The sequence below is a fragment of the Fukomys damarensis genome, unplaced genomic scaffold (assembly GCF_012274545.1).
Source record: "Fukomys damarensis isolate Sample0158 unplaced genomic scaffold, DMR_v1.0_HiC HiC_scaffold_3, whole genome shotgun sequence".
NCBI classification, from domain to species: domain Eukaryota; kingdom Metazoa; phylum Chordata; class Mammalia; order Rodentia; family Bathyergidae; genus Fukomys; species Fukomys damarensis.
Window position 1 is genome coordinate 21,342,527 of NW_022900915.1, and position 15,714 is coordinate 21,358,240.

Here is a 15,714-nt window from a genome sequence, read left to right on the forward strand (position 1 = left end):
TTTTTTATTTAAAAAAAAAAAAAAAAAAAAAAGCCTGATAGCCATTTCTTCTTACCATCTTCAACAATTCAGTGTTGCTTTGGCTTCTAGGTGGGTACTCTTCCCTGCATAAAATACACATATCTCAGACTTCTGAGTCCAGCGTCTACCTCCTTAACGCCCCCAGAATCTTCCCTCATTTGGCCCACACACCATCTCAGTAGATGACAGTTTCAGTGTTCCAGTTCCTCAGTTCCAGCCGTCTAACCATCCTTCATTTATTTCCCTCTCCTTTCTAGTCACCAGATACCCGACTCTACTTTGCAAACATGTTAGCTTTCATCCTTCCTCGTTCCATTCTCCACTTTTGCACCACTTCCCTGGGAAAATAGCAATGGACTACGAACGAGTCTCTCTTCTAACTTTTCCACCCTCTCTGTCCATCCCAGTACAGCTTCTTCTCATCGCAGGAGCCAAACCTTAAATTAGATCTTGCCCCTCCTCCACCCAGAATCTCCAACGCTTCTCCAGTCTCACTCAGAACAAGCGTCTACACTTTCTGTGGTCTGTGAAGCTCATGTCATCGGGCTTCTGCCGCTCCTCACCTGATCTGCCCTCTTGTTCCTTCTGCTCCTTCTATTCTTTTGCCCTTTCTCAAGGCACTTCAGCCGCATTGGCTTCCTGGGTTTTCCATGACTATGTCGGACATATCTCTGCCTCAGGGTGGTGCCCTCACGGTGCAATTACGTGAGCCACTTTGCTCCCGGGTATTGGATGGCTTACTCGCCGCTCTTCCCGCCTTTGCAAGGTCTTTACTCAAATTCCATCTCCTCTATGAAACTTCCCCCTCACATCCAATTTAAAATTACATGTTCCTTGCCCCTGGCCTAAAGTTTTCTCCATGATACCATCTGGCATACTACATAGGTTATTATTTATAAACCACTTGTTTTCCCTTACTAGGATTTAAATTCCATGAGATCAGACTCAGTTTCCATTTGGAGTGCTATTTTATACCCAGTGCCTAGCTTTTGTTAGTAATAAAGGTCTGTTGAAAGAATGGATTGTTAGTTGGTTGGGTGGGTGGATAAACAGATGGCTGAACTGATGATTATATTTCCCCATTTCACATTTTGTGAAAAAATGTATTAGTTGTCTTTAGAAAGATATTAATTTTAAATTGTATATTAAAAAAGTAAATCAAGCCAAGCACCTACCCAAGTCTTAGGGCTAGTAAGTATAAGATCTGGTCTAGATGTTAAGCTGTCTGATGAATGGGCCAGTGTTCTTTCTATGATGCTCTTTCCAAAACTCCCCCAAGATTACACCCTAAATTTAGAAAAGATTAGGATTAAATGTTTCAGGTGAATAATCACATCTTGGTGCAGATTGGTTATATTGTAAATAAGCAGAGTAGAAAAATTCCGAACCAAAAAATACCCTAATCATTTCAGTCCACAAAACAGATTAAATTTCACCCAAATAACCCAAATAAAAAGGCAGGGAATAGAAAAAAATATACAATAAGAGATGAATGTTCTTGTTTGGCTCTTTATACTGATAAAAATAAAACACATTTTCAGTATTCCCTTTTATTTTGCAGTATAAAGATGGAGGCTAGATTCAACTGTCATCCTTTCACATTTGGATCAACAATATTTCATGGCCTTTAAGGATTAGTAGATACTACATTTGGTTCCTCAGGGACACGACTAATAAGCAAGAGAAGCTGACAGATGGCTATAATGCAGATGGCTGCCTGAAAAAGAAAGTCTTCTGAGAACATGTCAGATCTTAGCATTTTGAGATAGAATGACATTTGTTATTGGGGTGAAAAGAAAGAGCAAATATATAGGTCTGCTTCCTTTGCTTTTTCCCTTTGAGAATTAAGCAGGAAGTACACAGCCCTGGTGTCTGTAGCTTGTGGTTTAGGCTTGTGGTCCCATCTCTCCTTCTTATATGATCCCATGGGTCACTCTCTGCTGTACAGATGGGGGCTGTCTCTCCTCTCCCCAGAACTTCTTAGAGCCATGTCACATGGGGAGCTTGGGACTGGTGATTCCTGAGGAGAAGGAAAGAGAAAATTGACAGTAACAGTTGCTGCTTCAAAGCTAACAAAGTGCAAAAACATGAGGGCATATATTTTCCTTTTTCGTATCATCACATAGCTAGATATTGTGCTGTGATGAAGCAATGCCCTACATAGAGCAGTTTGGAAGAATGGAACAAGTGCATGGAAACAATCACTGCTTCAAGCCCAGGAGGGGGAGAAGCGGGGGAAAGTGTGTGTGTGAAGTTAATACAGCTTTTTCTTACTTATTCTTCACCTCACAGTACTGAGAGTAATACAGGTGGGGAAAATTGAGAAGCAGATGAACAAATATTACTTTCAGAAATGTATTCAAATGACCAAAACCATTAAGATGCTAAATCTCTCAAAACTTTAGTGGCCCAGTTTAATCTAAATTGAAACTTGCACACTGATACCCAAGGATCAAGACTGGAGTTTGTGATCTTTCTTAATAAGTGAACAGAATTAATTTCTGTAACCTACCACTCCAGTACGAGTTTTGCTTCAGGCGTGTGGGCTCTACTTGCCTCTTCTCCATGTTTCCTCTTCCATCATTCCTGCCTCCCCACAATGTGCATTTATAGATTTTTTTTAAAAACTGATTTCAGTTTTTCTCTCACTCGAGAGACTTTTTTTAGCAGATTATTGAACTAAAGGCTGTATATTCAGTCATTGGCAAAAGTCTTATCTTTCTTTAAATTTTTAGTCACTTTATTATAAATCTATCACTTTTATCTCCTCTACCTATAAGCAGCTTTGTGAAACCAATGAATAAGAAGATATAAAGGGTTCTCCAACTAGTAAATCATTTTTTCCTTTGTTTGTTTTTGAGACAGGGTCTCACTATGTAGTTGAGACTGACCTGGAACTCACTATGTAGTTCAGGCTGGTCTCGAACTCACAGCGATCCTCCTGCCTCAGCCTCCGAGTGCTGGGATTACAGGCATGCGCCACCATGCCCGGTTTCCCTTGCTTAATTTTTTTAAATTATCCATTGCCCTTCCCTACCTCACTCCCAAACTTCTTCTCATTGAACATCAACTGAAAATATAGATTGCTTCTCAAATAATATAACAACTCATGAGTGAAAATAGTTGAGCCCTTTCGTGCATATTGTCATTATCATACCTATACTGTAATATTTAGATTAGAATGCAATATGTGGGTAATTGGAAAGAAGAACAGACTTAGAGGCAAACCTGATGCTACTTACTTCTGTGGCTTTGGTCAACTAATTTACATATAGACCTCAGTTTTCCCAACAGAACATAAATCTTGTCAGATCAGTCTTTTCCAATTATATGTCTTACAAAGCACTAGCTTCATATAATAGTATTTTTAAAACTTCATCATTTTACTTTATTCAGCAAAGATTTACTGAATGTCTGCTATATAGTAAGATGATAAATCTGGCTAAATGATCTTGAATGCAGCAAGAAAAGTGAGGGGAAATGCATAAAATAGAGACTATAAGAGATGTGGAAACTATAATGATGAGATATAAAATTAAGATACTAAAACAAAAGGAGAGAGAATGAGAGAGACAATATGTGAGAAGATGAAATCAAAATTTTCAGGAACTTCCTGTTGCCTGCCTTGCAAATTCAAGGACCCAAGTTCGATCCCTAGTACCAAAAAAATTTTTTCAAGAATTAATCAAAGAATAATCCAGAGATTCAAGAAACCTCCTAGTACATCCTAAATAGAAGAAAGTAAAAGAAATCCCAAAGCTAAACACATTGTAATAAAATTGCTGTAAAACAACAAGTATGAGAAAAGTCTTGAAAGTCAGAGGAAAAAGCCATATTACATACAAAGAAATAAGTTAGGCTGCGGGCTTCTCAATATATCCACAGATTCCTCCTAACAGTAGAGTGAAACTTACAAAGTTTTCAAAGACAGTGACTATACATCAAGAACAATTACTAGGGGAAGGGAAGAATGCCAGAGTAGAAGGTGGCTGGACAGACATGATTAACCCCTGATGTGTGCAAGCATGGAACTAGCACAATGAACCCCATTAATCGGAGCAAATAAGATGTGTCAAGAGTTATAGTTAACAATTCTATGTTCAGTGAAATTTTATTCAAGTATGGAGTAAAACTATTGATATTTACAGACTGAGGGGAGTTCATCCCCAGCACTGATCTGATGCGGGTACTTCGGGCAGAGAGAGAAATCCCAGATGTAGGACCTCATATGTAGGAAAGGCTGAAATGAGCTTGTAGTAATGAATACTGATTGCATAAACGGATAGTAACAGTGTCAGTTTTTTACATAGAATTGAAAATGCAACAGAATAACCTACTCCTGAACTCAATAAATAAATCACACATGTGTAAATACCGAATAGTTTCTCTGGTGTGAACAAACTATAATAGTACATAAGATCCTAATGAGATAATTGACAATGTGAAATAGGAAGAAAAGGGTTAAAGGTGTAGGAAAAGTGGGAAGGGTAGGGGAAAGGGAATAAGGGAAGGAAAAAAATAGGAGAAAATGAAAAAATGGAAATAAAATGTTTGTAAATGTCGAGAGGTGGAGGGGGTGAAGGGAGGGCAGGGAAAAGGGGAAAAAATGAGAACCAAGACCTGTCATGTAAAGGTACAAGATCCCAATGATGAATGTAACTACTGTATACCTAAAATGTACCAATAAACTCAAGAAAAAAATAAAAGTATAAATATAAAAAATTAAAGCTAAAAGGAGAATAAAAGGAATTAAATTTGAAAAAAATTTCTCTTACCAGGAGAAAGATTGAGGTTTCGGTAAATTTTAGACTTTAGTGACTTAAGTATAGTTGATGAAATTTCCAATGTAAATACTAAAAAAAAAAAAAAAAATCACGTGCAGTTTCTAACTAGGAAAGGAAAACCACAAGATAAAATTACTCATGCAGTCAAGAAATACAAGAAATGTGAGAAAGAGAAGCCCAGAACAGTCCTGGCACCTAGAAGTACTTTTAATTGATGTGGTAAAGGGCTGCATTTGTGAATGAAGAGTGAATGAATACAAGCACTTGTCAGCATTCCTACATGAGGGCACCAGAGGAGAGGAAATCACATTCTAGGCGCTGCCCTATTTAGAAGCTACAGTTTAGAGATGATGGGATAAGTGAGTTAGTTGTAAAGTGACAAACATGCATACTTGTCCTGATATTCGTACAGCCTCTGTAAAATCTTGCACGTGAATTTTCATCCATACGTATACTCATGGGTTGTCCTCCCCTTGAGGTGAGCCAGCTGAAATGATGGCCTTTGTGTCCCACAGCTCTGATACATGTTTGGTGGCACCCTAGGCTTTCCCCATTCCCCACATGTTTGGGCAAAAGTCATTTTAATTTTTCACTTCATTTCAGTATTTCTGAACTGAAGATTGCATTTTCAGACTGCCTTGATCAGCAAAGGATTTTCAGTTGTGCCAGCCCCTCTCTCTACTCGATCCCCAGGCAGAACAGCTGCAAAATTAATCTAGCTTTTGGTAATGAATTCATTCATCTTATTTGTATTCAACTCAGGCAGACTAACCCCAACTTTAAAGGAAAATTAGTGCTGATCTTTTTAAAGAGAGTGAATATGGAGCAGCCTGATCCCTGAGAGGCTCCAAGAGATTGAAATTGTTCAAGTCTCATCCCCAGGCTCTTACAAGGGTAACACTGAACAATCAGGAAGAGATTTGACTGCCCTGTCAATCAAAGATGCTGCCACAAACCTCACTCCTTCAGGATGATGAGCCAAAGGGACTTATCTCAGGACAGTCCAAAGAACACCACCGTGCTTGAGACCAGCAGCTCTGCGTAGTCTCTTAATCTTTCTGAGCCTCGACTTACTCATCTGTGAATGAGGATGAGTTCAAACATAATCATCTACAACTCTGACTGTTGATGAATAACATTGAAATTACCCAGAGAGTTGGTTAAAACCCGGAGTCCTGGACCAGCCTCCAGAGTTTTGGATTTGGTAGTTTTCAGGTAGAGCCCATGAATGTGCATTTCCAACAAGCTGAAGCTGCTGGTACACACAGAAACCACACTTTGAAAACACCCATCTAACTGAAAGGTCTCTTTCTGTTAGATCTTATACTGTAAAGCAACAATTTGAAAAATTCAAATTATGGAAATGCTTACTTTAATATTAATTGCATGCATAAAGTAATATCTCCAATTGTTATTAGAACACGTATTAAGAGACTTTATTGATGTATTGTACATAAAAATCACTTATAGTAATTCTCATCACTTTAAGAGTTAGCAAAGAACCTTGGATGTAGTCTATTTTTTCAAGTGAATATGGCTTTTACAAAAATTCTGTATTCAATATTCAAGGTCAAACCTTTAAGTATGTGATAAAAATGGCCATTTATGTGTTCATGGCCACTAGAAGGAAATGTTCAACTAAAATATATTCCAGCTTGACCAGTTCTTTACTTCTGCAATGCATTTATTTCTCTGGACAAAAACGGAAGTTCTTTTAAAATGCAAATATCCCAGAACGTAGTAAAAAATTTTAAACCTTATCAGTCAATTACTTATTACTGCAAGTGATTTTATCATATTATTTATCAGGTCTCAGATATGCTAGGACAAGTAAGAAAGTGAAGGCACGATTCACCCCAGAGGGAGGCAGCACCCCATGGTGGGCGAAGAAGATGCTGATTGCGAAGGCTCCATGCTGACAGTTCCCTCGCATCACTGTTTTGTCCCAGCCTTGACTTCTCCGAACATTTAGCTAGGCCTTCTCCCCAACCGGTTAAGACAGATCCAGTGATAATTAAATTCAACGTTACAAAATCCAAATGAATAAGACTCTGTGGATTCAGATTTGCCTAATAAAAGACATGCTCTTGAGGGTCAGTGGTTGCCTGGATATGTCACGGATGACAGCTGTTTAACGGAATACTAATACTGTGTCATAAGGACCACAATCACCTCCCCGTTTGCTAGAAATGGCTATGCCAAAGCCTTCTGCAGGCAAAATTAGAAATCTAGGTTGCAGCCACTTTCTGAGGCAAGTAAACACTTGCTCTCTAGGTCTATGCTGTAAATGAACACCAGCAGGATGAAACTGAGTAGATGTATGTTCTCCCAAGTGTTTCTTATTGCTATGCTACTTATTCCTTTCCATCTGACTGGAAAGGCATTAGCATAGTTCAGAGTTCCTCGGGCCTCACTACTACATCATTTGAGCCCAAAATACACTTGTCTTAGTCTGTTAAGGATGGCTGCTGTAGCAAAACACCACAAACTGAGCAGCTTACATACAATACAAGTTCATTGCTCACACATCTCAAGGCTGAGAAATATGAGATTATGGCGCAGGCAAACTCAGTGTCTGGTAAGGACTAGCTCCTTGGTTCACAAATGATGCTTTCTTGCTGTGTTCTCAAATGGTAAAAGGGATAATAAGGGTTCTCTTTGTAGCCTCTTTTATTTTGTCTTCTTTTTTGTTACTGGGGATTAAACCCAGGGCTTTTGCATTAACCTATACCCCCAGCCCTTTTAAAAAATGTTTTTATCTTGAGACAAGATCTTTCTAAATTGTCCAGGCTTTGCTCCAACTTGCAATCCTCCTGTCTCAGCCTCCCAGGGTTCTGAGATTATAGGCGTGTACCAACATGCCAAGTTTCTAGCTTCTTTTATAAGGACATTAATCCTGCTCATGAGGGCACTGTCCTCATAACCTTATTGCCTCCCAATAACATTGCCCATTGGTGATTAGATTTCAACAGAAACATATTTTTGGTGCGGCCATGGAGTAGACAGAAATGTCCAGACTATTGCTACACCCTTCTCACAAGCAAGACAAATTTGTGAAAGGAAAAGAAACAAATGTGAAAAATAAAAGAAGTTGGAGCATACGCAAGTCAGACAACTAAATGGTTAAATTCCCATAAAATAACATTACAAGTCAAACTGCAGAGAGTTGGCAACAATGGAATCGTCTATGGTTGCCAAGATGTGGTGTCTGTGTAGTATATTATCCAAACGAGATATATTTCCAAGACAGCAAAATGAAAAGACATTTCATTTGATTTCAGTAAATATAGGTTAGAATCCCTGTTGCTCCCTAACTGTGCTGAAATTAGATGCTGGTGACAGAGTCCCAAGAAGCATCGCTTGATCTGCGAGTAGCAAAGCCTCTGAGCTGCTGGGGTGGAGGAATTCCTTCTCTTCGATGCCATTTTGCTTTGTACACAGGTCTGTCACCCTGATGATGAAACCCACAAGGCTGTAACTACCAATTACTACCTCTAGCTGTGAAACGTTTTTAAAGTCGGGTGGCCAGGATTTAAATCCCAGCTCTGCCACTTGAGGACTGTGAATGTGGGCAAGAAACTCAAGTGTTTTGTGCCTGTATTGAAGCAAACATAGTCATCTTCCTAATAGTGTTACTGGAGGGTTAAAGGAACGGAAGACTAATACATTTAAAAACACTTAAAATAGTACCTGGCACAAAATAAGTGCTAAAGAAATGTTACTGTGATAGTTTATCATTTTTGCTTTCTTTCACAAGTCTACCACATTAATATATGAGCTACCCTGAGGAATGAAAAGCCCTATTCACAAAAATTAAAATTTTAAAACTCTCATTGAAAGAGAAGATTCTCATGCTCTACCCCCACCACTTCCTCTCCCTCTCAAAAACAGTGCTAGCCCTTGAGCCATGGCTACCTTCCAGATACACTGAAGTTGGATGGAAATGGAGAAATGTCCACAGACTGACTACTTGCCAGGCCAGATGAGGATCCACGCAGATGGCTGGCCAAGGCTAGAGCACCACTCAGGGTCCCACAGACCAATTCTTTCCAGAAGACAGGTGTAGATTACTGTGTGATCATGAACCTCTGTGTGGCTAGCTTGTGGACCGCGTGGTCACAATTGGTCCAAGTATTTTGTCCCTCTGTATAGACTGATGAACACTTTTCCTCCCTTTTGGTTCAGTGCTGTTATGGCTGACAGCTACTTGCATCTCAACCCTTCCCATGTGCTGCTTGTGGCTTCTCCACAGGACTCAAGCTGACCCAGCAAGGCAGGCACCATTACTCAGCATTCTGGAGCTTCCCAAACTGGGTTGAGTGAGGGTAAGCAATTTTCCAGGTTTCTGTGATTTGATCACACTGTTTCCTCTCTCTAAGACCCATACTCTCTCCCCAAATTATGATGCCCTCCACCTAGCACAAAGCTGATAGCCAAAAGGTTTCAGCACAAACCTCAGATATGTGCTTTGCATGCATCTTTGCATGGCCAACTAACATTCTATGTACTTACAACTGCCAGGGTAGGCATTTGTACTGTACACACCTTTAATTGGAGCCCCAAATGTCTGGACTAATGACATTTCTCCCCTGCACAAGAGAGAAAGCTCCTTGCATTGGCTACTGAGTATGATCAGAAGCTTCCTTGCTGGGGATCACTAAAGCAGGCACTTAGAATCTGCAAGACCCAGGATCACATCCAACCTCTGCCACCTATCAGTTACATGTCTCTGAGCACAGGTACTTAGCTTAAGCTTTCCATGCTGAAAATGAGGGTGTTAGTCCCTGGAAGGTCTTGTGGTGAGGATGCATGAGAATACCTACATCAAATGCCTGGAACAGAGTCTGGCAAAGCAGCTCTTCCATAAGTAGAGACCAAGCCTCAGGTCCAGCCAGGAGGAGGGAATGGACACCCTGGTAGCTGTGGGAGCTCTCCTGGCTATGGAAGGAGATCTGTCATTCCTTACTTACCCTGAGAACCCCAACTTCCTGGCTGCTGCATTTGCCTACTCAGGAGGGTTAACAAACCTCTATCAAGACTATGAAAGTGAGAACAAAATCTAACTTTTATGAAACTCTTTTCTATTCATAACATTCACTTATTCACCACATGTTTAGGGATCACAGGCACTCATCTTTTAGACTGTAACAGATCATGTGGCATTACATACGTGTTGTGCATATTTATATATTATACTCCTACATTTCTTTGATATGTACTGCTTAAACGTGTGTGCATATATAGACACATATACACATGCATCCACATATGCATCACTTAAAGGATTTTTAAACATCAATTTTGAGACATTTTTCAGCAGACTTGGATTTCAAAGCCACTTCCCTATCTGTGAGTTAGTATTAAAACAACTGGGCCTTCCTTTTTGGATTCAATTGTCTCTTTATTATCTCCTCAGGCTGAACTTGGTTCATGGTAAGGTCATACGATCTTGTTGAATCAGCTCAATTTGTTCACTTAAAGTCTTTCCATCTTTTCCACTGATGTGGGTTTAAGTGAGAGCAATTCAGACCACATACGTTGGTGGTATCCTAAGGCCCCTCAGGCCCTAGATCACGGCTGACCCTCCTCCCACCCCACCCTCTCAGCTTTTATGGGAATGTTAATAATCATCCCCTTGACACTATCTCCTGAGTCAGTATCAACCTTAGAATGGCCAGGGTTCAAGCATTGAAATTCAGGCCCCAGAGCTTCCACCTCCTGGTATAACTAATGCCCATTAACCTCACCTGAAATCATACTGCTGTGAAAAGGCAGAGAATAGCTTCAGTTCATTCAGAGAGTTGGCTGAAGTCCTCCAGGGCAGCTCCTGCATTATCTCATGAAGCCTACAGCAAAACCAAAGACCATGCAAGGCCACAGAATTTATTTTTACTAGAATTGTCTCCTGAGCAACAAAAGCCTATAATGGTGAAAGAGCAGGAGCTTGAATATTTTACAATAATTTTCCACTCACAATAATTGAGTTGTTCAAGCTGTATCTCCACCTTCCTGTCTTTCTCTGTTTCTCTTCAGCGTTCCAGCTCTTGAATACCCACACGAGTTCTGTGTGTACATGTGTCGTCAAGTGTTTGAGAAATGTTTCACATAAAGAAAAATATAAGGAATGACACAACAATCCCACAGCATATCTATTAACTGTGAGAAAAACAATATTAACCATTGAAAGTATTGTCTCACTTGCTCTGAAATTTTTTTTTTTTTGTAAAGTAAAACTAGGTTGCGCTATAACCTTCTCTGATCATATTTTCTCATTAGCCTAATTTTCTGTTTCTACATACAGGTTTGTGCTCATTAAAATATACAACAGTATATATTATTTCTGAAATTTACATGAAAGTCATTGTGCTGCGTCATTTTTCAAGTTGCTAGGATCACAAAATGCTGTATTTTCATACTGTATATACATTGATACATACAGACCTAGCTGATTGTTTTTTAATTGCCCAAGACCACCATATATTTTGTTTTACTTTTTGTACTAGGCATCGAATACAGTATATTTTAATATATCAAAGCATGAAGACTTTCGATTTTATCACTGAGGTGTACAAAACACAATACTGCCCATCGGGGGGGAGTCTTGTAGCTACGTATGATAGTGAATGTTTATAATCTCAGCACGGTAGGAAGCTGAGGCAAGAGGACTGCAAATTCCAGTACAGCTTGTGCAACGTAGCAGCTTAGCAAGACCCTGTCTCAAGTAAAAAAGGGAGGGAAATGTAGCTTATTGTGAAGGCGCTGGGTTCAATCTTCAGTACCACAGAAAACTGTCCTTTTAATATTTATCAAATTCAAATACAGGGACTGTCTGTGCCATACACTGAACTAGATAAACAAATAAAAACCATAAAGGGGTACTTACCATTATCAAACTAACAAGTAAATCCAGAATGAACTTTTAACACCCCCCCAAAAATAACTGTGTATATTCTTGAGGAATTATCTTTTAAAAAAAAAAACAATTCAGAACTGAAAGAGATCACTATAGACACGTACAGCAAGAGAGGTCTTCCTCAAAAAGGCAATAATTGAGACAGGCAATGAAAGCAGGAAAATGAATCTCCCAAGAGAGTAGGAAAGTCATCACAGATTGGGAACATCATGAGCAGAGGTTTTCAGGCTCAAACATGTATGGAGTGCACAGGACAGCTCAGGGTGGAAGGGAGAAGAGCTATGGGAGGAACTCGTGGATCAACACAAAGGGGAGGCAGTGGGCCAGACAAAGTGCTTGTGCATGTACCCTTAGCAAGAAAGAGTACTTTAGAAACATCCATGTATATATCTAGGTTATGCCCTGTGGGTGAAAGTCAAGCCTAGCACGTGCAAGAACACAAGTTTGGACCCCAGCACTGCAAACAAAGAAAAGGGGGAAAGCCACGTACGATTGACTCTAACTGCTTTGAACACAACTCCTTGGACCTTCTAGGTTTTTCTCTACCTTTGCTCCTTTGCGTACCCTATTCCCTCAAGCAAGAAAGGTGATCCTGACCTCTTCCTTCATCTTCAGCTCACAGAGCTCACCTGAGGCAGCATGCCCACAAAGCCTCTCCTGACACGTTTCCGGCCTCCTCTCATAATATCACAGCTTCTTTCTAGCACAGAATTTGTCATGCTGGGTTCTAATTTGTCTTAGTTGTTTTTCATCCTAAATTACAAACTCATTGAGAAGAAAGATTTTGACATATGTGTGTTTTCATCCCAGGGTGCATAGCCCAGTCCGTGTTTCAGAGATGCACTCAATTAATGGTTGGATGTATTTATTAATTAATTAAAGATTAACCAAATAATTAAGTTTTAAAGATAGTTTGATGAAACTACTACACATTTGGGCTGGAAAAGTAATTATTTTGATGCGTCTTGACTTTTAGAGTATATCATGAGAAAAACATACTATGAATAGTAACATTATAAAAGAACTGTTGATAACACATATTATTAATAAAATAAACCATGGAAGGTAAGTCAAAGGACTGTTTGTTCTTCAACTCTGTAAAACTCAGAAGCTTTTTATCTACAGAAAAGAAAAAGCACGAGTACTTTGATATAACTGACTCTGACACTTCAATCGTATCATCTCCAAAAGGTTGTGTCACTAAATAAAAGGAAAAATGACATTTGAAATTTCTCATAAAGCTCTTGAAAACAGTAATTTATCTCATCCCTTTATTCATTCAATAAATATGTTTTGATTTCTGGTCCCAGAGATTCCTAGACAACAAGCCAGATACCCCTACTTTTAGTGGAACTTATAATCTAATAGATTGGAAATGCAAAGAGAAAAAATAACAAGTAAATAAACAAATGAAATAATTTGAATGTATCAAATACACAATGACATAAGACACCAACAAAATAAGTCAGATCAAGAGGATCTGCTGTTGGGCTGTCTCATCCCAGAAAACAATAAGCAGTGCTAGCCCGAGCCTCCGCAGGGAGAAAAGCGGTCCAGGGAGAGGCTCAGAATGCTGGGCACTGCAAGATCAGTGTGCTGGGAAGGGGTCATAAAGGTGAGCGGAGCCGGGCCACAGAGCTGGCAGATTTTACTGGGGAGTCCTGAAAGGGTTGAAAGAGTACAATCACATGGCAAGTACTTCTTACATCTCAGACTTCATATGAAGGGAGGAAAAGCCTGAATCTGGAGGCAGACTGATTTGGTTCAACCCTGGCTCTGCCAGTGGTTGCGGTCCAGGGAGAGGCTCAGAATGCTGGGCACTGCAAGATCAGTGTGCTGGGAAGGGGTCATAAAGGTGAGCGGAGCCGGGCCACAGAGCTGGCAGATTTTACTGGGGAGTCCTGAAAGGGTTGAAAGAGTACAATCACATGGCAAGTACTTCTTACATCTCAGACTTCATATGAAGGGAGGAAAAGCATCTGGAGGCAGACTGATTTGGTTCAACCCTGGCTCTGCCAGTGGCTAGGCATAAGACCCTTGGCAAGCCTTGCCCGTGTGACCTTGGGCAAGCATGGAGCTGTGTGAGGAGAACTGAGCTCGTAAAGGGCCTAGAACAGGGCTGGGCACAGAGAAAGTATACTCTACCCATGTAATTAAATTCCTTTCATGTATTAAGCTTGTCTGTCACACTTAAAATAATATCATAAGTCCTTTTCATGACTCACAAGGCCCCGTGTGATCAGCCTTTTCTCTAACCTTATTTACTATGACTCTCTCCTTTATCACAGGTCTCCAGCTATTCTCCAAACATACAGCCTGATTCAGTCTCAGGGCCTTCTGTGTTGTTCTTGCTACCTAGAATGCTCTTCCCACAGGGAGCAGCTGGCTTCTCCTACTGTTTTATTTGTGTCTACTAACCATTCCCCAACTCCTTCCCAAAGGCCCTGCCCGGGCCTGCACCTGCCACTATGAGACTCAAATGGCTCCTTTGTACTTCTTCTAGCTTCTTAAGATTACTCCTACTGCACCCAACAACACATTTATATTTGTATGTTAAGTTGTTTTTTGTCTACATCCTTCATGAGGCAGAGGCCTTATTTGGGGGCACTGCCATATCCAAACTTTCCAGGAAAAAATAGATGATTGAAGAAATGATTAATCAACTGCATGGTTTCATTCAGCACTCACAATCCCTTAAGTAGTAACATCATTTCTAGATGAGCAAACCTCGCAAGGAAAGTGATTTGCCCAGGGCTAGCTCGTCTGCTCCTGTGGTATTAATCACAATTATGTCCCCAGTCCAGTTTGGTTCCATACCCCAGCAGCCCTCCCAGTGCCCTGAGCCTTGCCCAAATACTGAGTGAAGCTACATTTGCGTGCAGCCCGTGACTCAGCACTTGTTACTGCTCACAGGGAGTGGCCGAGCAGCGCTTTGATGACCAGCCACCACGTATCCCACCCCACAGTGACATCCACATGGAACTTCTGGGGCAGCCTGGTTCTGCTTTGCTCTTTCATCATCAGAACCCCGCCACTGTTCTGTCCGACCAGCATCTGCCCACACTGCTTTCCTTCAGTCTCTGATCTCCTGCATCTTGGTCTCTTCTGGGTGGACTCAAAGATGCAGATCATTGTCATCACGAAGGAGTCGTGAACAGACGGTGTCTCTTGAAAGCTTTCCCAGCTGTCTGCATTCTAAAATAACAAGGCTACCTCCTTCTAGCAGAAACTTCCTGGTAGTGCCTGACCTTCTGAGGCTTGATCATTTCTCAGCCTGTCTTTGCCATTCCTCAAAGCTGGTTTTCCTTTTGGTGCCCAAAATGTTGATTTATTTTGAAAGAACATTGTCAGCTTTGCCTCCACAAGTTAACAATAACTGGGTCCAACCCAGGCAGGGGACTGATTAACATTCCCCTTCTCCTCATCCCTTGCTTTACCTTCCGGCAAGCCTTTCTCTGAGTTTGAGGCAAACTAGGAAACAGAAATGCAGTTTGTGTGAGGATCACTCGACTTGCAGAAAGTTGGTGGTCACAACTTCCTTTTCACTGTCTTAGCAACTCTTACAAAAGGAAAAAAATCAGAAACCACAGGTCTTTCTCTCCCCTTCCACGGAACCTTCAGCGTACTACGAAGTGATGAGATGGCCACATACTTTCTCTGCAGTGGAAGAAAATATTTCAGGCTCCACCCTACTCTCATTTCTCCAGTCCTGCAATCTGTGGGCTCTCCATGGCAGTGGCTTCAAAACCTTAGCATTTCTCTCTAGCCTGACCCCTTTGAGGTCAGGACCAAAGCACCTACATAATGCTTTGAGGTATTAATTGAGGTAGTTTTACTCCCCGTGCTCTCCTCTTTTCCCCGGCCTCATCAAAGCAGGTAGCCTGCTCTTTGATTCACTGCCCTAGGGCAGGTCTGTGGCCCAGTACAAAATAGGAAGTCTGCTAGACTTTCCGGTTTGTTTCCTTAACTCTAAATCCACTGAGGAGGATTTGACTA